At 47.7% G+C, this 24,438-nt stretch overlaps 1 protein-coding gene across 6 annotated transcripts in view; it reads left to right on the top strand.

The window, feature by feature from the left end:
* The window catches only part of LOC134957822 (flavin-containing monooxygenase 3-like), a 158,197-nt gene that overhangs the window by 51,688 nt on the left and 82,071 nt on the right, over nt 1–24,438 (top strand). The window contains exon 1 of one of the 6 annotated variants that reach the window (XM_063940012.1): nt 5,269–5,356. The exons of 3 other annotated variants lie outside the window; for them this stretch is intronic. The gene's annotated coding sequence lies outside the window, so the exon portion shown is untranslated. 2 more of the 6 variants (XM_063940010.1, XM_063940013.1) reach the window with 2 other exon arrangements.

Raw genomic sequence — 24,438 nt, 5'->3', positions numbered from 1 at the left:
AGAGTCCTTACCATTCACCCGAACTCTGGCAGAGGGGTTGGAGTAGAGTGCCTGAATACCCTGAAGTAGGTTTCCTCCCAGGCCGAACCTACGCAGAGTGGCGAACATGAAGGGCCAAAGTATTTTATCAAAAGCCTTCTCTGCATCAAGCGAGAGAAGGACAGAGGGTAATCTAGCTTTGTTAATAAGATGGACCAAATCAATGGTTCTGCGGGTGTTGTCTCTAGCTTGTCGGCCTGGGATGAAGCCCACCTGGTCAGCGTGAATCAAACGCGGGAGAACTGAGTTTAGTCTCAAGGCAAGGATTTTGGCAAAGAGTTTAATATCGTTATTTAGTAAAGAGATGGGGCGGTAACCTGCGCAGGAGTTGGGGTCCTTCCCAGGTTTATGGATTAAAACTATCCGTGCCTCTAGTGCACGGGGTGACAGAGGGTTACCTCTAAGGAATCCATTGAAGAGCCTACATAGGTGGGGTAAGAGGATCCCCTTAAATTTCTTGTAATACATAATTGACATCCCGTCAGGGCCAGGGGCTTTACCAGATTTCTGAGTTTTAGGTGCATTGTCTAATTCCTCCACAGTTATCTCTGAGCCTAACTGAGAGATTGTCGAGTTGCTCAGTGACGGTAGGTCACATTTATCTAAGAGGGATTCGATCCCCTCATTAAATCTCGGTGATGATGATGAAGGGGCCGCTTCCGTGTTATACAGTAGCTTATAAAATTCCTCAAATTCACCCAGAATGCGGTCAGGGTCATGAGTTAATGTACCCTGTTTGGTGCGAATAGATAAGATGTTTTGGAAGAGATCTGAGCCCTCAACTTTCTAGCCAGAATTTTATCTGCTTTGTCCCCTTTTTCATAATAAATCTGGTTAAGACGTCTAAGACATTGTTCAGTCTTGTGAGATAACAATATGTTAAGTTCCCCCCTAACTTTAAGTAACTTGTCTAAATTGGCAGGGTTTAGAGAAGCCTTATGCACCTCCTTCAGATGGTGGAGTTGGTCAGTCACATCTAAGATCTTTTGGGAGCGCTGTTTGGTGAGCCTGGCCGCGATCTGAATAAAATGGCCCCTAAGGACCGCTTTATGTGCCTCCCACAGGGTCATGTCAGATATATCAGGTGTTTGGTTCTCATTAAAATAATCAGTTAATGCCTGAGTAGTTTGCTGCGGCACATCGGACTGTTGAAGAAGGGCATCATTAAGGGACCAGGAGGGGGGGGAGAGAGTGCGAGCCAGCCCAGACAGAGATAAAGATATCGGGGCGTGGTCGGACCACGTAATTGGATGAATACAGCATTTCTGGATTCGAGGAGTGAGGTCTCTTCCTACCATAATCATGTCAATTCTAGTGTATAGGTTATGCACTGGGGAGAAAAATGTGTAATCTTTAACTAAAGGGTCGACAACCCTCCAGGAATCGAACAATAGGTGGTTTTTGAGTAGGGACTGCAAGGCTCTGGAGTTGTGAGTGTTTGTGTGGGACTGGGATATTGGTAGGGAGCGAGAGCGATCAAGACTATGATGAAGTATAGTGTTGAAATCCCCTGCCATTAAAATGTCGCCTTTCCTACATTGGGCAATTTTAGAGTCTAAAGAGGCGAAAAACGAGGCCTGATTGACATTGGGGGCATAGATATTGACCAGGGTGATGGGAACATTGTTGAGCTTGCCTACTATAATGAGGAATCTTCCGTGTTTGTCTCTAACGATTTTTTCTGATTCTAAGTGTAAGTGGGCGGGAATCAATATGGCAACCCCTCTTTTTTTCTGGGTGCGATCACAGGCGTGTATGGCGACAGGGTGGCGTCTAGAACGTAGTTCAGGGTGGGAAGTACCTTTGAAATGCGTCTCTTGGAGGAATACCAGATCCTGTTTCAAAAAAAGAAATAATTTGGTCCTCTTTTGGGGACTATTGAGACCCTTCACATTATAGGATATTACGTTGACAGACATGACATTACAGGTAGAAGCAGAACTCGAATGGCCTCAAGGGCCCATTGATGATCTCCCTGGGGAACGAGGGGAAGAAGAGAAGTAGGAGGCAGGGAAAGAAGAAGAAAAAAAAAGAGGAAGGAAACATAGAGAACAATGCAAAATTAAATGAACATGTATAACTTACCGAGCCAATGACCCTTTGTACGTTCCGTACGGGTCCGTATGTTTGAGCTCCCGTATGGGGTATTAAGTGAGAGAATATCTCCCTTATGCTCAAAACTGACTATAATGGCTCGGTGGGGGGCACGGCCCTGAATATCAAGGGGCCTACCGACCAAGTAGGTGGGGGGGCGACCAAGGGGGACGTAACATCAATAACCGTGATGAGCCACTTTAGAATCTTATAAACAACAAGAACATATGTTCAATTATATGTGCTCAATAGAAAAAGGAACCCTGAAACCTCTAAACTATTATGCACAACAGTAGAAAATGACATGTAGTAACCTATCAAAGCAACTGTGAAGGAACGTTCACGGAGGGTCATGCCTTGCCGAGGCTTTTGCTGGGACTGTCAACCACATGCGTCGAGGTGCTCGCTGCGGGAGGGGTGAGACTGGAGTGCGTTGAAGATCTGGTGCATCCCGCGGGGAGGCAGGTTTATCGGACTCCGGAGGGGATAGGTTAAGTCTCAAGAGAAGCCGGTGAGCCTCCTCCTTGGAGCGCGCCAGCAGTCTCTTCCCATCAAGCTGCACAATTAGGGCAAAGGGATAGCCCCATCTGTAGCGGATTTGGTTGTCCCTGAGAATTTGGGTGTACTCCCGCAGGTCGAAGCGCCTCTTAAGAGTAGTAGGAGATAAGTCCTGAAACACCATTAGCTTATGCGTTTCAAACAGACACAAGTCTCTGTTCCGGGCCGCTGTTAGAATTCTGTCCTTGGTTTTGAAGTAGTGACACCGTAAAACTACGTCTCTTGGAGGGGACGAAGTTGAGGGTTTTTGGCGTAAGGCGCGGTGAGCCCTGTCCAGGAGGAACTGCTCACGTGGGACGTCTGGGAGGAGGTGTTGGAAAAACCTGAGGAGAAAATCTTCCAATTGTGCTGGTTCCACCGACTCCGGAATGTATTTAATACGTAGGTTATTACGTCGTGCGCGGTTATCCACGTCTTCCTGTTGGTCTTGGAGTAAGTAGATATCTTCCTGCATGACGTGGACCGAATGTTCCAGTTCCTGCTGGAAGGAAATGACTTCGTCAATTTTCTGTTCAACGTCATTAGTGCGGGCCCCGAGATCAGATATCTCCGCCTTGAGCCCGGAGATGGCTTTATGGATCTCCGAATGAAAAGCCTGTTTCAGTGATTTCATCTCCGTCAGGATGGAGGAAATGCAATCCTTCATGGAGGGGTCTGGAACAGATGAGTCTTCCTCAGATTCCGAAACCGGGGCGGGAGAAGGGGCGGCCGGTAATTTAGTGGAACTAGACTTCATCTTAGAAATAAAGGAGGATATTTCCGCAGAAGATGTCGTTTTCTTGGACTTGGACTTAGGCATGGTGCGTGACAGGCCAGGAGCTAGGAGAGGTCATAGGGCAGAGCTAAGCAATAGCATAGATAGTTAGTGATCCATCACGAAGCAGGAGTTGAGAATACGCAAGAACAAGACCCCCAGGGTCGCGCCCACAGGCATTCAGCAGCACATTTCCCTGCTAAATAGTATCATAGGAGACTGGGGTATAATGCAGGCATAGTCGCAAGCAATGGCCAGGAGATGGCGCCCCCGTACTTGTAGATTGTAATACAGAGAAGTCCAGCACAGTAGTGAAATATCAGAAAACTTCAGCAGGCTGTATTAAGATTCAATACTGGGGGGAAGAGGGGGGGGCGTCAGAGCAGATAGAGCCCCTGTATGGAGAGAGGATGGCACCCTATTAAGCCCAGCTTAACACACAAGCAGGGGGGGGGGAGAATAGATGCCAGCATCTGTGAGGGTTGTTTCGTCTTCCAGGGGCCATGAATGGGGCTCCCCAGCGATCAGATGGTCAGGTGGGGCCACCCCGCAGGCCAGACCGGAGGAGGGCCGAGGGTCACCGGAGCCTCCACGCCCGGTGCTAATGATGCCCCCTAGGAGAGATAGGTGACTGCAGGCCTGGTACCGGGGACCAGCCACAGGGAGAAGCTGGTGCAGGTGCTGTGATGCTGTAGAGCTGTGTCCCCCTCCGGCGTTCAGCACGGAGCAACCAGCAGCGATTGTCCGCTGGCATTCAGCGCGGGCGTCGGTGGGGGAGAGAGTGTGTTGGGGATGCGGCTCACCTCTGGGTGTAATGGAGGTCGCTGGGCCTCGTGTCCGCCACTCCGTCTCAGGGCCCGAGTCACAAAATGGCCGCCGCTCCCGGAGCTCCGGGTCTTCAGCATCTGCGCTCCGGCCGGTTCCTCTCTCCTCCGCCACCCCCGATGTCTTGGCAGTCTGGGGAAGCGTGTGTCCTCTCTCAGGGGGCCCCAAACCAAGACACTTTAGGGACGGGGCTGAAGCTCCGTACGGCCTGCCGCTGGATGGTCCGAAATTTAGGCCCCAGCTTTGGGGTGGTGGGTAGTCCGCAACCCGCAGGAGCCAGTATACCGGCTCCCCGATTCCGCAGCGCTATCCCACCACCGATGAGTGTTCCCTCTGTCAGGGGGATCAAATATGGAGGGGTCTTCTGAGGCAGGGGATGGATTTTGAGGGTAAAACTCCTCAGTTTCTGCGGAGCTCACAATATGTGCTGCCTTCCAGATCAGCCTCCAGGCCACGCCGAGCGACACAAATATTTTAATCTTTAGGGGCAACAACATTGAGGTTGTAGAATCAATATCCTTCTCACATGCAAGATACTAATTTACTAATTGGATAATAGGGATCTTTATACTGTATTTTCTCGGTTGTTGTTTTTTTCATATTTTTTTTGTCCTGAAGAAAACGTGCTGCACTGCATAGTGTTGTAGTATATTGTATGTACTGTAAATGGGAAAATTACCTTTGATTCTAAATAGAATGAAAAGTAGTGTAAATGTTTATTATACATGCTTTCATTCTTCTAAATAATTTCTAATTACTTATTAACAATAAAACAATTTATTACAATTAAAAACCAACAAAAGACAGAAAAAATGGAGAACTGAAATCGTACTAGCAAATATCAGTATGTGAAGCAAGGTGATCTGTATTAATCATTTCCAAGTCATAGGAACACAGAGTCAGAGGACAGTGTCCTTGGGAGAGAGCCAAATAGATGTCAGGTCATTGGTGGTGTAATATAGAATTCTGGAACTATACGGAGGCCCCTTTTCTTAATTTGATAGCAATAAAAGTCAGTCCAGTACAGAAGCTTTCTCTCCTGATGTATCTCTCCAAACAGACAAAAGTGACCAGTGTCCACCTAAGGTAATCCTAAAAGCTTACAGAGATGGGAAAATGTGCTTCCGCAATATCAACTCTTTATAGAACCAATTTATCAATAATAACATTTTCAATGTGATCTGGGCACGATATTAGCACCCAAAATGCATTGCACATCGTGGTTGTATCAGCGTCATGTATTAATCCACATCTGCAGGGACGGGCCGCTGACCATGCATTCATGGCGGCCATTGTCTCCCGGTGATTTTTGCAAACTGGAGCCCATAGGCACAGCTTGCTAACGCCATCTTCAGATGGTGATAGCTGGGGGGGACAAGCTTGGTAATGCTTAGCATTCCGGAGAATGATAAATCTGACAGCATTACATCCCCCATAGAATTCTACTGTATGGGGACCGCAACTGCTTTGATATCTGCTACATATATGTAGGTGATGCTAAATATTTGTGAATATCCCCCGAAAAATGTGTGTTTTGGGGGAAGATGCTGCAAATATTTATTGATAAATAGGCCCATATATCCTTCATGCATTTCTCCATTATAACAAATTGTTATTTCAGAAGATTACAAATAGCAGTATCTGAGGGATCAGTACGAGATACCGCCGGACGGAATCGTCCCGGTATTAAGATTCCTAATAGGCAATGGCATCAAAGCAATAGTTAACACCCATTTGCCTAGGTGGGATTATTCTTGATATAAGAAGGCAAAAACATTAGTGCATACCAGTGAACCAAAGACATAAAAGCAGCAATAGTTAAAACATTTTTTATGCTACAAGAATAACAAGGTACTTTGCTACCCGAATCTTACATAATATAAAATGACAGCTAAAGTATTCATAAAACAATATTAATATGGTCTCTGATATTCAAAATGCTTGGGAACAAAAGTATTTAGAATTTTGGACTTTTCCATATTTTGGAATATTTGCATACCATAATAAGATATCTTGAAGATGGGACCAAGTCTAAGCACAGAAAGCATTTATGTTTCCTCTACACCTTATACATAGCCTGAAGGTCATATTTTACAGTATTTTTAATAATTTTGCCTATGAAACAAAGTTTGTGTACTCTGAACCATTAGAAAGTAAAGTTGTCACACACACAAAAAATTGAGTTTCACAATTTTTTGGATATTGGATTCTAGGATATGAGAGACTTAACTTGTATGGCATCGAAAAAAAAAATAGACAATATGTATCTTCTGTTATATACTGTAAAGGCAACTTGTATATCCTTATTTAAACCAGTTACCGGTGCAAACATCCTCTCTAATATTAAAGCTATTCAGTAGATACCATTTAGCCTGTTCTAGATGTTTTTAGTACAACACTGGTTAATTTAGTAATGGAATTATAAAACAAATTATACCACTTAATAAACAATCTAAAGTCTAAACGGTATGAGATTAATGTTAACTATTTGCAAGCTGAAGCCGGTATAGTACTACCAGCTCAATGAGAAATAGAAGGTAGCAATTTAAAGAAACTTTCACATGAAAAAATAGGATTTTAATTACCTACCTGTAAATCCTTTTCTCGTAGTCCATAGCGGATGCTGGGGTCCACATTAGTACCATGGGGTATAGACGGGCCCACTAGGAGCCATGGCACTTTAAGAGTTTGAGAGTGTGGGCTGGCTCCTCCCTCTATGCCCCTTCTACCAGACTCAGTCTAGAAACTGTGCCTGAGGAGACGGACATCTTCGAGAGAAAAATTTTACACAGGAGGTAGCGAGATTCATACCAGCTCACACATACAAGACAAATCAAGCTAACTAGCCTGAAACACAGCAACCGCTGAAACATTACTTAACCAAGTAACAATGCAGTACTCCACTAGAAACAAAGTTGTACTGAACCAGATAACCACTGCAGGAAAACGGAGTGCTGGGTGGGCGCCCAGCATTCTCTACGGACTACGAGAAAAGGATTTACTGGTAGGTAATTAAAATACTATTTTCTCGTATGTCCTAGAGGATGCTGGTGTCCGCATTAGTACCATGGGGATGTACCAAAGCTCCCAGAATGGGAGAGAGAGAGCGGAGGCTCCTGTAGAACCAACTGACCAAACTTAAGGTCCTCAGAGGCCAAAGAATCGAACTTGTAGAATTTTGCGAATGTGTTCGACCCCGACCAAGTAACTGCTCGGCAGAGTTGCAAAGCCGAGACACCCCTGGCAGCCGCCCAGGAAGAACCCACCTTACGAGTACAGTGGGCCTTAACAGACATAGGACACGGCAAGCCTGCCATAGAATACGCATGCTGGATAGTGAACCTGATACATCGAGAGATCGTCTGCTTAGAAGTAGGACACCCAATTTTCTTGGGATCATACAGGACAGAGTCCGATTTTCTGTGACGAGAAGTCCTCCTCACATAGATTTTTAGAGCCCTTACCACATCTAAGGACTTTGATGAAATTGAGGAGTCAGTCGCAACTGGCACCACAATAGGTTGGTTGATATGAAATGCCGACACAACCTTCGGAAGAAACTGCTGACATGTCCGAAGCTCAGCTCTATCTTCATGGAAGATCAAGTATGGGCTTTTACATGACAAAGCCTCCAACTCCGACACTCATCTAGCAGAAGCTAAGGCCATCAAAGTGAAAGCCTTCCACGTGAGAAACTTGATCTCAACTTTCTGTAGAGGTTCAAACCAGTCCGACTGGAGGAACTGCAACACCAAGTTAAGATCCCAGGGTGCCGTGGGCAGTACAAAGGGAGGTTGGATGTGCAGAACTCCCTTCAAAAAAGTCTGAACCTAAGGGAGGGCAGCCAACTGTTTCTGGAAGAAAATGGATAGGGCCGAAATTTGGACCTTTATGGATCCTAACCTCAGGCCGATATCCACAATTGCTTGCAGGAAGAGGAGAAACCATCCCAGTTGAAACTCCACCGTAGGGGACTTATTGGACTCACACCAAGATACATATTTCTTCCAAATACGATGGTAATGTTTAGACGCTACTCCTTTCCTAAGCCTATATCAGGGTAGGAATAACCTTGTTCGGGATGCCCTTCCGAGCTAGTATCTGGCATTCAGCCTCCATGCCGTCAAACAAAGCCATGGTAAGTTTTGATAGATGAACGGCCCCTGCTGCAGCAGGTCCACCCGAAGAGGAACAGGCCTCGGCACTTCTAGCAGTAGATCTACATGATCCGCGTACCAAGACGTTCTTGGCCAGTCTGGAGCAATGAGGATCGCTTGAACCCTTGTTCTCCTTATGAGCTTTAGCACTCTTGGAATGAGAGGGAGTGGTGGAAACACATTCACCGACTGGAAAACTCACGGAGTCACTTGGGCGTCCACTGCCACTGTTTGCAGGTCCCTCGACCTGGAATGAAGCTTCTTGTTGAGACAAGAGGCCATCATGTCAATTTGAGGTATACTCCAAAGATCTGTTACCTCCTTGAACACCTCTGGATGGAGACCCCACTCCCCTGGATGGAGATCGTGTCTGCTGAGGAAGTCTGCTTGTTGTCTACTCCTGGAATGAAGATTGCTGACAGCGCCAATGCGTGTTTTTCTGGCCAGAGGATGATCCTTGTTATCTCTAACATTGCAGCTCTGCTCTTCATTCTGCCCTGTCGGTTTTTGTAAGCCACTGTCGTTACATTGTCTGACTGCACTTGAATGGCCCGATTTCTAAGAAGATGGGCTGCTTGGAGAAGACCATTGTAGACGGCTCTTAGTTCCAGAATGTTTATCAGCAGGCTGGCTTCCAGACTTGACCACCTTCCTTGGAAGGTTTCCCCTTGAGTGACTGTGCCCCTGCCCCGGAAACTTGCATCCGTGGTTAGAAAGATCCAGTCCTGAATTGTTAGGGTCTCCTGCCCTGTGCTGACACGTCATCATGGCAACCGGGAGACAAGTGCTAGCGGAGTAACCTGAGCGCAGCTGATACTCCGGTTCGGGTCTTTTGCTGTGCAGTGGTTACAGGCTCTGTGCACGGCAGGGGATCCGGTGCTGGTTTTTGTGCTCACAGTCTGTGAGGTCTGAGTGGGGCGTGGACAGCACCTGCTATATAAACCCTCTTCTCAGGTTAGGCAGATGCTGCTGAATCTTTGTTGGTTAGTCAGTTCCTGAAAGTTAGCTAGTACTGTGTTGTTAGGAATGTTTGTGTTTGTTTTGCCTTGCATTACCTCATTCCTGCCTCTAGGGGTCTCACTTGTTGCCTCAGGTCTGAATGGCAGTTGCACACTGCCTCTGCAGGGTAATTACCTGATTGTGTGCACCTGGAGCCCAACACCTGGTGCTGCTATTTAACTCCAGCTCACAGGCATCTAGTTGCAGATCATTGTGGTTCCGTATGGAGTGAGACTGGGCTCTCTCCAGTAATCCTGTCCAGATTCTGCCTTATATGCATCTTGGAGACTTCCCTGCAGTTTGCTAACTCATGTGCCTTGCTTCTGGACTTCTTACCCTGCCGGTTCAGCATCTACATTCCTGGACTATTATTTGCAGTTTGTTTCCATTCCTGCCTGATCACTTCGTTTTTGGTATGTTATTTTGCCCCTGCTTGATTTAAACCCGGATATCTTCATGTTTATTTTGCATCTATGTTTAACCTGAAATATTCCATTTATCGTGTTTTGTTCCATGTAATCAAGGATCCAGTTTATATTTATTTTTACTATCACTTTTTCCACAATAAACTTTACTTAATTTTCACCTGGCTTCAGCTGACATCTTTCCAAGTATGCACACACAGAGAACCCTAGAAATCGTTACAGAATGATCTGCCCAAACAAACGTGTGCAGGAGTTTTGTTGTACAGCTGAATCTCATAAAATGGCTTCACTTCAGAAAGGTTCCCTGCCTCTCAAGTTTTTGCCGTTTTTGAGTTCTACATTGCTGGTGGATTTCAGAGAGAAACTGGAGGGTATTCAAATCCTGTCTTCAGAGATACTGTCTGCTCTGCCTGAAGGTTCAGTAAGATTACCTGCTCCTTTTAAGGAGACGCAGGAAAAAAAGGGAAAAGATCAGTCTGGTGCTCTCAATTCTGGCTGCTGTTTTCCTAGTATAAGCAAAGGCAAGTTTTGGAGCTTTCCACGACCCAGTCTCTCTGAGGAAGAAAGGAGTCATAGAAGGGATAAGAAGCTCTGTTTTTATTGCGGCAGGTCGGGACATTTTATTCAGTTATGTCCTGCTCGCAAACATAAAAAGAGCTTTCCTCATTCTGCCATAGTGCCAAATTCTGCTCAGTTATGCCACTGTGGTGCTCAAATTTCGAAAGGAGGGGTGTCCGGCCAAGCGACCCCAGGAGGGGTGTCCGGCCAAGCGACCCCAGGAGGGGTGTCCGGCCAAGCGACCCCAGGAGGGGTGTCCGGCCCTGCGACCCCAGGAGGGGTGTCCGGCCCTGCGACCCCAGGAGGGGTGTCCGGCCCTGCGACCCCAGGAGGGGTGTCCGGCCCTGCGACCCCAGGAGGGGTGTCCGGCCCTGCGACCCCAGGAGGGGTGTCCGGCCCTGCGACCCCAGGAGGGGTGTCCGGCCCTGCGACCCCAGGAGGGGTGTCGGTCCCTGCTGCCCTTGCCTTCGGGCATGAAGTCCCTGCTGCCCTTGCCTTCGGGCATGAGGTCCCTGCTGCCCTTGCCTTCGGGCATGAGGTCCCTACTGCCCTTGCCTTCGGGCATGAGGTCCCTGCTGCCCTTGCCTTCGGGCATGAGGTCCCTGCTGCCCTTGCCTTCGGGCATGAGGTCCCTACTGCCCTTGCCTTCGGGCATGAGGTCCCTGCTGCCCTTGCCTTCGGGCATGAGGTCCCTGCTGCCCTTGCCTTCGGGCATGAGGTCCCTGCTGCCCTTGCCTTTGGGCATGAGGTCCCTGCTGCCCTTGCCTTCGGGCATGAGGTCCCTGCTGCCCTTGCCTTCGGGCATGAGGTCCCTGCAGCCCTTGCCTCACGGCATGAGGTCCCTGCTGCCCTTGCCTCACGGCATGAGGTCCCTGCTGCCCTTGCCTCACGGCATGAGGTCCCTGTTGCCCTTGCCTCACGGCATGAGGTCCCTGTTGCCCTTGCCTCACGGCATGAGGTCCCTGTTGCCCTTGCCTCACGGCATGAGGTCCCGGCTGCCCTTGCCTCACGGCATGAGGTCCCTGTTGCCCTTGCCTCACGGCATGAGGTCCCCGTTGCCCTTGCCTCACGGCATGAGGTCCCCGTTGCCCTTGCCTCACGGCATGAGGTCCCCGCTGCCCTTGCCTCACGGCATGAGGTCCCCGTTGCCCTTGCCTCACGGCATGAGGTCCCCGTTGCCCTTGCCTCACGGCATGAGGTCCCCGTTGCCCTTGCCTCACGGCATGAGGTCCCCGTTGCCCTTGCCTCATGGCATGAGGTCCCCGTTGCCCTTGCCTCACGGCATGAGGTCCGAGAGGTGTCCGCTTCGCCAGAGGTCCGTGAGGTGTCCGCTTCGCCAGAGGTCCGTGAGGTGTCCGCTTCGCCAGAGGTCCGAGAGGTGTCCGCTTCGCCAGAGGTCCGAGAGGTGTCCGCTTCGCCAGAGGTCCGAGAGGTGTCCGCTTCGCCAGAGGTCCGAGAGGTGTCCGCTTCGCCAGAGGTCCGAGAGGTGTCCGCTTCGCCAGAGGTCCGAGAGGTGTCCGCTTCGCCAGAGGTCCGAGAGGTGTCCGCTTCGCCAGAGGTCCGAGAGGTGCCCGCCTTGCCAGAGGTCCGAGAGGTGCCCGCCTTGCCAGAGGTCCGAGAGGTGCCCGCCTTGCCAGAGGTCCGAGAGGTGCCCGCCTTGCCAGAGGTCCACACCTTGCCAGAGGTCCGAGAGGTGCCCGCCTTGCCAGAGGTCCGAGAGGTGTCCACTTTGCCAGAGGTCCGGCCAAGGCCTGCCCAGCCCCAGGAGGGGGTTCTGCCTGCCCAGCCCCAGGAGGGGGTTCTGCCTGCCCAGCCCCAGGAGGGGGTTCCATCTGTCCAGCCCCAGGAGGGGGTTCCGTCTGTCCAGCCCCAGGAGGGGGTTCCGCCTGCCCAGCCCCAGGAGGGGGTTCTGCCTGCCCAGCCCCAGGAGGGGGTTCTGCCTGCCCAGCCCCAGGAGGGGGTTCCGCCTGTCCAGCCCCAGGAGGGGGTTCCGCCTGTCCAGCCCCAGGAGGGGGTTCCGCCTGTCCAGCCCCAGGAGGGGGTTCCGCCTGTCCAACACCAGATAGAGGTGCCTGCTATGCCCGAGATCCAAGATTTGCCCGAGGTATCTGCCCAGCCGAGGCCATCTGAGACTTCTCTGTCTAAGGTGCAAGAAGAGTCCGTCTTGTCCGAGAGGCCACAGTTGTCTATCCTCCCTGATGTTAAATCTAATTTGGAAACCCAAGTCGTTGAGGAACTGCCTTACTTTTATGGAAATATCTCTCACTGTTTAGCTCTCTTCAGATATTATCTGAGTTTTGATGACTTGTCCCCTATTGATATCATTGCTAACGTATGTATGAGATTCAGAGGGAGGGCCTTGAAGTGGGTAAATGGTCTTATAGATAAGGGAGATCCAGTGTTACAAGATTTGCCCGCTTTCCTCAAGGCTGTGACCGAAAGATTCTGTCCACCAACTGTCCTCACTCTCCTAGATGAGTCTGTTAAGGTGTGCCCGTCTGAGAACCTGCCTTTGCAGTCTGGGGAGCACCCTCAGTTTTTCAGATGTGGGCAGGTATCTCTAGGTGTTCACGCAGATTGCTCGGCAAGTTTAGCATCTACAAATTTACCATCCGCTCTTGATTCCATCCAGGAAAATAAGAGGTCAGTTCTACCGCTGGGTTGTGGCTCCGACTCTGAGAGTGAGCTTCTGTATGATCCTAGACTCGTTATTGATGGACCTGTATTGCCAAGTAGTGTCTTTGTGACATCTTCTAGTAGGTCTAGGCAACCCAAAAAGAAAAGAGGAAAAAAGAAGAGAAGGTGAACTTTGAGGCGTCTGGAATCCGCCTGTTTAAGGGGGGGATAATGTTAGGAATGTTTGTGTTTGTTTTGCCTTGCATTACCTCATTCCTGCCTCTAGGGGTCTCACTTGTTGCCTCAGGTCTGAATGGCAGTTGCACACTGCCTCTGCAGGGTAATTACCTGATTGTGTGCCCCTGGAGCCCAACACCTGGTGCTGCTATTTAACTCCAGCTCACAGGCATCTAGTTGCAGATCATTGTGGTTCCGTATGGAGTGAGACTGGGCTCTCTCCAGTAATCCTGTCCAGATTCTGCCTTATATGCATCTTGGAGACTTCCCTGCAGTTTGCTAACTCATGTGCCTTGCTTCTGGACTTCTTACCCTGCCGGTTCAGCATCTACATTCCTGGACTATTATTTGCAGTTTGTTTCCATTCCTGCCTGATCACTTCGTTTTTGGTATGTTATTTTGCCCCTGCTTGATTTAAACCCGGATATCTTCATGTTTATTTTGCATCTATGTTTAACCTGAAATATTCCATTTATCGTGTTTTGTTCCATGTAATCAAGGATCCAGTTTATATTTATTTTTACTATCACTTTTTCCACAATAAACTTTACTTAATTTTCACCTGGCTTCAGCTGACATCTTTCCAAGTACGCACACACAGAGAACCCTAGAAATCGTTACAGTGTAACTTTGTATTTGTTTGTTGCTTACTGCAAATAGGCCTTGGGATTTGGTTCTACACTCTGCCAATCCTGACCTAGCAGTAAGACTGGAGTCAGTCGTTTAACCTGCTGGGGTTCTTTTGCTACTCTGTGAACCTAGCAGGTTTGCGGCTGTATTCTCAGACTTGCCTGCCAAAATCCTTTCTCACTGTGCAAGGTGTTCAGGTGTCAGTTTAGTGGCAGTAAGCTGAACCAGTGCACTGCAAGTGAGGACTAGGATTGTGGAGACTCTCCTTGTGCCTATTATTCCATCTCTGACCAAGGAGTTTACTGCCACACCCGTTGGTAACCCTTTAGGGTTTTGCTGTTGCCCTTAGCAACAGCATTTCGGGTTCTCTACGTATTAAATCACAACATCTCGCTTCTTTCCATCTGAGCCTTCCTAATACTAGGGAGACACCCAGTTTCTTAGCCTTTGGGCTTCTCTGTTCACTTTGTGTTTATTTTGTTACTCTATCACCTTCTGTGTATGTAATGTCATATTCCCCAGTCTGTCTGTGAGTTCATTTGTTTTGCATCCCTCTCCGTTCAGATACCAGTACATTCCTGCTGGCACTGGTGTGCATAACATGAATCCTGAACCTGCGGCCCTCCAGGAGGTGAGGTAATTGCAGCCACCAGAAGAGTGAAATCCTGGCCTTTGGTGACAGATGTATTCTCTAGTGCATGTGTAGATGGGATCCCGACCACTTGTCCAGGAGATCTAGTTGGAAGGACCGCGCATGAAACCACCTGTACTGCAGAGCCTCGTAAGAGGCCACCATTTTCCCCAGAAGGTGAATGTACTGATTAATCGACACCCGGGCTGGCTTCAGGACATCCCTGACCATTGTTTGTATCACCAATGCTTTTTCCTCTAGAAGACACACCCTCTGCACTTCCGTGTCGAGGATCATTCCCAGAAAGGACACCTCCTGGTTGGTTCCAAATGTGATTTTGGAAAATTCAGGATCCAACTGTGTTCCCTGAGCAGGTGGGTTGTGAGAACAATGGACTGTAACAGCTTCTCCGTGGATGATGCCTTTATCAGCAGATTGTCCAGATATGGTATTATGTTCACCCCCTGTCTGCGGAGGAGAATCATAATTTCCGCCATCACCTTGGTGAATACCCTCGGTGCTGTGGAGAGGCCAAATGGCAGGGCCTGAAATTGAAAATAACAGTCCAACAGTGCAAATCGGAGATAAGCTTGATGTGGCAGCCAAATTGGAATGTGGAGGTACGCATCCTTGATATCCAGGGATACCAGGAATTCCCCCTCCTCCAGACCTGATATCACTGCCCTTAGAGACTCCATTTTGAACTTGAACAACCTCAAGAAGGGGTTTAGTGATTTTAAGTTCAGAATTGGTCTGACCGAACCATCCGGTTTTTGTACCACGAAAAGGTTTGAATAGTAACCCTTGTTTTGCATATGAGGTTGAACTGGTACAACAACCTGTGCCTCCATCAACTTTTGGATGGCTTCCTGTAGGATAGCCCTGTCTGCCAGCAAAGCTGGCAAGCCTGATTTGGAGAATTGGTGAGGAGGGAAATCTTGAAATTCCAGTCTCTACCCCTGGGACACAATATCTTGTACCCAGGGATCCAGGCCGGACGACACCCAGACGTGACTGAAATGCCTGAGTCTCGCCCCCACTGGCCCCGCCTCCAGGTCATACTGTCCACCGTCATGCTGAGGACTTTGGCGTACCTGAAGTAGGTTTCTGTTCCTGGGAACACGCAGCACCAGGTTTCTTGGATTTTGTCCGACCTCCTCGAAAGAAGGTGTTGGATGGCTTGGTCTTTCTTGCCTTGGCAGTCCGAAAGGGCTGTAATGCAGCTGAAGAAAAGAGTTTCTTTGTAGTAGGTGCAGCTGAGGGAAGAAAAGGAGCCTTTCCCACTGTAGCCATGGAAAATCCACGCATCCAACGCTTCCCCAAAAAGAGCCTTACCTGTGTAGCGTAGGGTCTCCACACCTCTCCTGGATTCCAGGTCGGCAGACCACTGGCGCAGTCAAAGTCCCCTACGAACTGAGACAGACATAGAAGATATCCCTACAGCCATGGAACCCAGGTCTTTCATAGATTCTACCATAAATCCTGTAGAATTCTGAATGTTACGTAAAAATAATTCAACATCACTTGTATCCATTGTATCCAAATCCTCAAGTAACGTACCTTACCACATTACTATAGCTTTGGAAATCCATGCGCAGGCAATAGTGGGACGTATTATCGCCCCTGAAGCCATGTATATGGATTTGAGCATAGTATCAATTTTGCGATCAGCCGGCTCTTTTAAGGCGGTAGATCCTGGAACAGGTAAAACCACCTTCTTTGAGAGTCTGGATACAGATGCGTCCACTATGGGTGGGTTTTTCCATTTTTTCCTATCCTCCTCAGGGAAGGGGAAAGCAACCAGAACCCTTTTAGGGATCTGGAATTTTTTTCTTCGGGTTTTCCCATGCTTTCTCAAATATAGCATTTAATTCTTTGGACGCAGGGAAGGTTAGCGAGGCTGTCTTATTGTCAGTGAAGTAAGCCTCCTCAACCTGCTCAGGTGCTGTATCTGCAATATTCAACACATCTCTAATAGCCTCTATCATCAACTGCACCCCTTTTGCAAGAGATGCGGTCCCCCTCAGCAAATCTCCATCACCGTCTGCCATGTCAGAATTGGTATCCGTGTCATCTTGCATAATTTGGGCACAAGCACGTTTGTGGGAACATACAGTAAGGGGCCCTGAGGTAACAGAACCGGACCAAACTGCAACAGAGGTCTGTAAAACCTGAGTTGCAGATTCAGTCTGTGCAACCCTAGTAGAAACCTGAGAAATCATAGATTTGATAGAGGATAGGCATTGCTGGTATCTGCGCTAAAACAGTGCAATCCTGATTACATGGAATGACATCATCCTGAGAGGACATATCCTCTGCAGCATATGACACAGAGTCCCTGGATATAGCTAAATGGAGACCACAAACAATCCACACACACCCAGGGGAGGTCAGACAGAGTTTCACCCTCAAGAATGGCAAGAGAGACACAGAGATTGGAGCCAACCCACACACAGCACTTTTTAGGTATAGGGAGACCCCCAACCAGCGCTAACTGTGCACCTTAATAGATTACACAGTCTGTACACAGCCTCCCACCCCTCCTCCTACAACCCCCTGGTACAGTAAGAGATACAGATGGGTCCACGTTTATCTTGACCTTTAATAGGATTAACTGAGACTGGCCAGTCTGACTTAATCCCCTGCTGTAATGACTTAATCCCCTGCTGTATTGTTCTCTGTATTGTATTGCAGCTGAGAACAATAGATGAAGGGTTTATGCTAATAAATCATGTTGTGCCTAGGCGCAGAAAACTAGTCAAGATAACAGTGGACCCATTTGTAGCTGGAGTTGAATTGGAGGGACAGCTCTAACTGACATCACTTCTGCAGGCAGGAAAATGGTGTTGAACGCTGCTGGGTCCGCTCTGAGGCGAAGCTCCGCGCCCTTAATGGTGCTGTCTGTCCACTCTTCTGGAGATTATACTGGCCTGAGGAATTATGCTGGCAGCGATCCTGGGACCCTGACAGGCTTGGAGGTCAGTGCAGGCAGGGCCATCTTAACAGAAAAGTAGGCCCCTGGGCACAGCAATGCACTGGGCCCCTATCCATCCTCCAGCGGTAGGGGTAGGGGGTGCTATCAGCAGCAGCTTTGATGTCCCGCGGGCAGTGTTCTATCTTCCGCTCAGCATGTAGGACCTTCAGCTGTAATTTCTGCTGATTACTCCTTTACTGCACAGATGGGGTTAAACTGTGGAAGGGGGCATTGGGATGAATGAAGAAGCCCTGGTACATGACTTCCTGGGTGGTAGGGGGTGTTTAATATGTAGGAGAGCGGTGGATAGTGGAGTGAGCTTAATATTTATCATTTTCCAGTGGAAGGCAGCTTACTTGACTGCAGATATCTCAAATTCCTGAAAATATATTTCTTAGCTCTGAATGAGATAAAAAACTAGAGTGTCCCACCTTTCAAGAGGTTCTGGGGACTTGTGGATCAGAGTTCAGGAGCCAGAGCAATTCACCAACGAAAATCTAAAACTGTATATTAAGCGTGTGGAGCTGGAGCAGGGACTAGCTGCTTGAAGGCTGATATCTCTGGTTCTGGGCATAGTAGAGACAACATGCCAGTGTCCACCAAAAGGGTAGAGTCCCAGCTTTTGGAGTATACCCTCAAAAAAACTGTAGGTCAAACAGAACCCAAGATATCTGACTGGGAATAGAAATTAACAGGCTTGGATGGGGACCACTGCTTTCAAGTCAGATATCTCCGGTTCGCCAGGGCCGATTTTCAAAACTCTGGTACCCCTGGAAAGAGGGGACCCTCAGCTATCAGCCTAGGGCCCTTAAACTCCTTGGGCCCTTGGGCAAGAGCCCATTGAGCCCATACGAAAAGACGGCCCTGAGTGTAGGGTGTAGGCGCTTACTCAGGGCGCCCCTCACAGCACCGCACTATGTACCACTGAGCCCCGGAGTGAAGTTAGTATTGCGCTCCATACCCTGTTGCCGCCATATTCACACCGGCTCCCCGCTTGCTAGGGGGGCCAGTGACTAACTCGCCACTGATCTTCTGGCTCTGTAAGGGGGTGGCGGTATGCTGCCGGGGTGAGCAATCTCCTGTAGCGGGGAACGTTCGATCCCCTCAGGAGCTCAGTGTCCTGTCAGCAAAGATAGTGGCTCTGACCCTGCAGGGTGAGACACTACTCTCCCCCCCCCCTTAGTCTCACGAAGCAGGGAGGCTGTTGTCAGCAGCCTCCCAGTAAAATAATAAACTCTAAAAATCAACTTTACTAGAGGAACTCTGGAGAGCTTCCCTAGCTGTGACCGGCTCCTCCGAGCACAGTTTCTAAACTGAGTCTGGTAGGAGGGGCATAGAGGGAGAAGCCAGCCCACACTCTCAAACTCCTAATGTGCCAATGGCTCCTAGTGGACCCGTCTATACCCCATGGTACTAATGTTGATGCCAGCATCCTCTAGGATGTAAGAGAAAAAACATATTATAACCGTGTACAGTGTATTAGAAATATTTGTTAATATTTTAATAATAATTAGACATCATTGAGCAGTTTAAAAGTGCAAACAGCAAACACAGTATATTATACTTTTGCAGAGATATATACCACAACATGGTAAATGGCCTATATAGTTCAGATTTTATCAATCATAGAAGACAAAAATATATTATTCAACTAATTCATCATCAGATTAGTGAATTAAGTAATTATTAGATCTCTTATATTCAGCTGTTTTAAAATGATATTCAATATTAACCTTAATGGGTTCATCAAGTGCAGGCAGACATTGCAGATTAATAGATTGTAAGCTTGCGAGCAGGGCCTTCCTACCTCTGTCTGTCTGTTTTTACCCAGTTTTGTTCTATTACTGTTGTTCTAATTGTAAAGCGCAACGGAATATGCTGCGCTATATAAGAAACTGTTAATAAATAAATAAATAATAAATATTACATTCAACTTACTTTACACAACAGAAGGCTGTCAATAAATAGATACAAATTTTAAATAAAGTTAAAAGAAAGTTTTCATATCATTGCACTAGATAACCATTGTGAAATAAATCCAGCCTTTGCACAGTGGGTACCTGCACATTAATATTGCCACAATCAGAACATCAATTGATAATTCGTAACTGTAAAATGAGCCTACAATTTACTTTACTTTGTGCATCTCCCCTAGTCATCTTGTGCATATCCCCATGTCACCTAATGGGTATATTTACTTAAGTGTGGGTTTTTAGCCATTCACAAGTCAAAGAAAGGAAAAAAGATGTTTTTTACTGGCGCTAATAAAATCCCAGCAACCTTCACTACCAAAGACAAGCTCACTAGAAAAGGTGCTGGTTAGCCCCTAAAACTGTGTAAAAACAAGAAAGATACAAAAAATGGGAGCGTTAAGGAAGAGTTTATGTTTAATAAAATCACAAGAATAAAAAGCAAATGAATTGCAACAATGTACATGTATTAATAATAGATTCACAGAAACATCAATACTGTAGTAAATCTAAAAAATGGTAACGTGGATATTTAGTGAAATAAAAACAATTGATGAACATCAGGCTGTAGAAATGTAGAGAAAGCAAAGTCTTTTTCAAGTATATACCGTATTCACAGCAATGTGAAACAGAGGAGGATGCAAGTCAAAAAGTTATTAGGAATTATATTCAACGCATGTGCAGGACTCTGAAAAATTGCCGCTGCGCCATTTTTTCAGAGTCCTGCGCATGCGCTGTAGACTCTGGCACTGTGCCAGAGTCTCTAGTGGTCAATATGCTAGCAGCGGCGTGATGGCTACGGGAATGGATGGGGCCCACACACGGTCAGCAATGGACTCCGGAAAGGTAAGTATGGGAGAAATGGGTGAAGTGTGTGCAGTGTGGACCCCCCAGGACTCAGGGGCCCATGTGCCTCACACACACTGCACCCATTATAGAAACGCCAATGCTGTCGTGGCATATCTGGCATATGTGAATCTGGCACTGTGAGAGCATATGTGTATCTGCACTGTGGGGGCATATCTGGCACTGTGGAGACATATTTGTATCTGGCATTGTGTAGACATATCTGGCACTTTGGGGGCATATGTGTATCTGGCACTGTGGGGGCATATGTGTATCTTGCACTGTGGGGGCATATGTATATATGGCACTGTGGGGACATATCTGGCACTGTGGGGGTATATCTGGCACCATGGGGGCATATGTATATCTGGCACTGTGGGGGCATATCTGGCATATGTGCATCTGGCACTGTGGGGACATATGTGTATCTGGCATTGTGCAGACATATCTGGCACTTTGGGGGTATATGTGTATCTTTCACTGTGGGGGCATATTTGTATCTGGCACTACACTACTGGGGGCATATGTGTATCTGGCACTGTGGGGGCATATGTATATATGGCACTGTTGGGGCATATCTGGCACTGTGGGGGTATATCTGGCACCATGGGGGCATATGTATATCTGGCACTGTGGGGGCATATCTGGCATATGTGTATCTGGCACTGTGGGGACATATCTGGCACTTTGGGGGCATATCTGGCACTATGGGGGCATATGTGTATCTGGCACTGTGCAGACATATCTGGCACTGTGGGGGTATATGTGTATCTGTCACTGTGGGGGCATATCTGGCATATGTGTATCTGGCACTGTGGGGACATATCTGGCACTGTAGGGGCATATCTGGCCCTATGGGGGCATATGTGTATCTGGCACTGTGCAGACATATCTGGCACTGTGGGGGTATATGTGTATCTGTCACTGTGGGGGCATATCTGGCATATGTGTATCTGGCACTGTGCAGGCATATCTGGCACCATGGGGGCATATGTGTATCTGGCACTGTGGGGGCAGGCATATGTGTATCTGGCACTGTTGGGGTATATCTGGCACCATGAGGGCATATGTATATCTGGCACCATGAGGGCATATGTATATCTGGCACTGTGGGGGCAGGGGCATCTCTAGAGAGAAGGGGACCCGTGTGCAGACTCAGTGTGTGGGCCCCCTCCTCTCCCGTAGCTGTCACGCCGCTGCTAGCTTTCTTAGCGCTGAAGACTCTGGCCCAGTGCCAGAGTCTACAGCGCATGCGCAGGACTCCAAAAAATGGCCGCTGCGCCATTTTTTCGGAGTCTCTAGCTGTCAATACGCTAGCAGCGGCGCGACGGCTACAGGAATGGAGGGGGCCCACGCAGGGTCAGCAATGGACTCCAGAAAGGTAAGTATGGGAGAAATGGGTGCAGTGTGGGTCCCCCTAGGACTCAGGGGCCCATGTGCATCACACACACTGCACCCATTACAGAAACGCCAATGCTGTGGTGGCATATCTGGCATATGTGTATCTGGCACTGTGGGAGAATATATCTGGCACTGTGGCGGCATATGTGTATCTGGCACTGTGGGGGCATATCTGGCACTGTGGGGACATATGTGTATCTGGCATTGTGTAGACATATCTGGCACTTTGGGGGAATATGTGTATCTGGCACTGTGGGGGCATATTTGTATCTGGTACTACACTACTGGGGGCATATATGTATCTGGCACTGTGGGGGCATATGTATATATGGCACTGTGGGGGCATATCTGGCACTGTGGGGGCATATCTGGCATATGTGTATCTGGAACTGTGGGGACATATCTGGCACTGTGGGGGCATATCTGGCACTGTGGGGGCATATGTGTATCTGGCACTGTACAGACATATCTGGCACCATTGTGGCATATCGGGCACTGTGAGGGTATTTGTGTATCTGTCACTAAGGGGGCATATCTGGCATATGTGTATCTGGCACTGTGGGGGCATATCTGGCACCATGGGGGCATATGTGTATCTGGCACTGTGGGGGCATACCTGGCACCATGGGGGCATATGTATATCTAGCACTGTGGGGGCCTATATGGCATATGTATATCTGGCACTCTGGGGACATATCTGGCACTGTGGGGGAATATATATGGCATCGTGGGGGCATATGTGTATCTTGCACTGTGAAAGCATATGTGTATCTGGCATTGTGGGGGTATATGTGTATCTGGCACTGTGCAGACATATCTGGCTTTTTGGGGGCATATGTGTATTTGGCACTGTGGGGACATATTTTTTATCTGGCACTACACTACTGGGGGCATATGTATATCTGGCATTGTGGGGGCAAATGTATATCTGGCAGTACTGGGGGCATATGTGTATCTGGCACTGCACCATACTTCCCAACATGACCCTCTCCAGGAGGGACACAATGCTCTGCTTCTGGACTTTTCTCTTAATTTATGATTGCCGGCACCTGTTTTGAACAGGTTAATGGATAAGAGAGGTGTTTTACCACAGGGAATTATGTCCCTCCTGGAGAGGGTCATGTTGGGAGGTATGCAGCACTATTGGGGTCATATATGTATCACGCCCCCATTTTCTTTGGCCATGCCCCATGTGGCCACACCCATTTTTTTTTGCACACAGTACCGCTACAATTCTTTCTCTACTTGCACCACTGCACAGAAGCATGAATAAACCTCAGGCACACAAGTAGTTAACAGCTGGTCTGAGAACACTGCTGGGATCTGAAATCTGTGCACCACAGATTGGAAACCAGCATGCACAGCAAACACTGGAATCAGAGAGTGAAGCAAGGCTGAGCAAACTCTGGGATACTATAGGATATCCTGGCACACAGTACAGGAGACTGAGGTAAGACACAGGGCTGGTTACTACAACATATGAGAATCTAGTCAAGTTCATGACAGATTGGAGTCCCGCACCTCAATTAAATAGACTTGATGAGGTGATGGCAGTTAGGAGTGGCTGTCAATCTTTGTTCTATGGGGACAAACGCAATCAAGTTACCCAGCCACTTCTACCAGTATGCAACAATGGAAAAACAGGTATGGTGATGGTCATGCAGGCATAGTTTATATATTGTTTTATATATGCAAAGAAAATTAATTCTACAATTCAATACAGCATAGTATCAAATGATTAGTATTCTGTGTAGATACAGTACTTCTTAAGATTGGCATACACTATACAATTATCTGTCAGATCTGGCTGGTTGGAATGAAAATCTGGTAATGGATGAGCAAAATTGACAATAAACCATTTGCTCCCAACACTGGAAAATGGACAAAGCCTGTCATTTAGATAACTTAGTTAAATCCGTTTTCCAGTGTTTGGGAGCAATTGTCATGTGCTCCCATCTATTACCAGATTTTCATTCTAATCAGCCAGATCTGGCAGATTATCTGAGAGATAATTGTATAGTGTATGCCCATCTTAAGCGATACAGAAGGAATACCAATGACCAATAGAAAGCCTTGTAATGACCATAATAAAATTTAGAAAGCATCATAATAAAAATATATATAATAAACAGGACATTCTAATGACCTCTATACAATACATAGTGCATGTTGGTGATTGCTATACAATATAGAGGGCATCTTAATATACCATATACAATACAGAGACATTTTTAGTGAACTCAATACAACACAGTGAGTAACCCACTGATATACACCTTTCCAAAAATGTTTACAGACATGGTGAACAAGGTGGGTAACAGGTATGTAGAGTACATGGTGAAATAAATAGGTAGTATCATGTCCCAGTGGTAACAGTCACTTCTGGGACCAACACCAAACTCCATCACTTGGACAGCTCATACCTGCACTGCTCATCCTACTATGACAAGTACTTCAAGTTCGCCAAACATGTCATATTTTAAGGATTTCTTTAACCAAGCACAGAAGAGTTAAAATGTTTTACTTACTGAGTAATTTTCCTACTTGTTTCCACAGAGAGAAATCCTATTTGATCTATAGGAGACACTTGAGAAATGTAGTTGCTAACCAACCCCTCTCTATTAGATGAACAGCTTGTCTAAGGGGCCCTACACATTGATCGATCTGCCGCCGAGTTGCCCGACGGCGGATACGGCCGACGAGCGACCCGTCGGTGTGGGGGGG

The sequence above is a fragment of the Pseudophryne corroboree genome, chromosome 9, assembly GCF_028390025.1.
Source record: "Pseudophryne corroboree isolate aPseCor3 chromosome 9, aPseCor3.hap2, whole genome shotgun sequence".
Lineage (NCBI taxonomy): Eukaryota > Metazoa > Chordata > Amphibia > Anura > Myobatrachidae > Pseudophryne > Pseudophryne corroboree.
The sequence above is the reverse complement of the archived record's forward strand: the minus strand, read 5'-3'. Positions and strand labels throughout refer to the sequence as shown.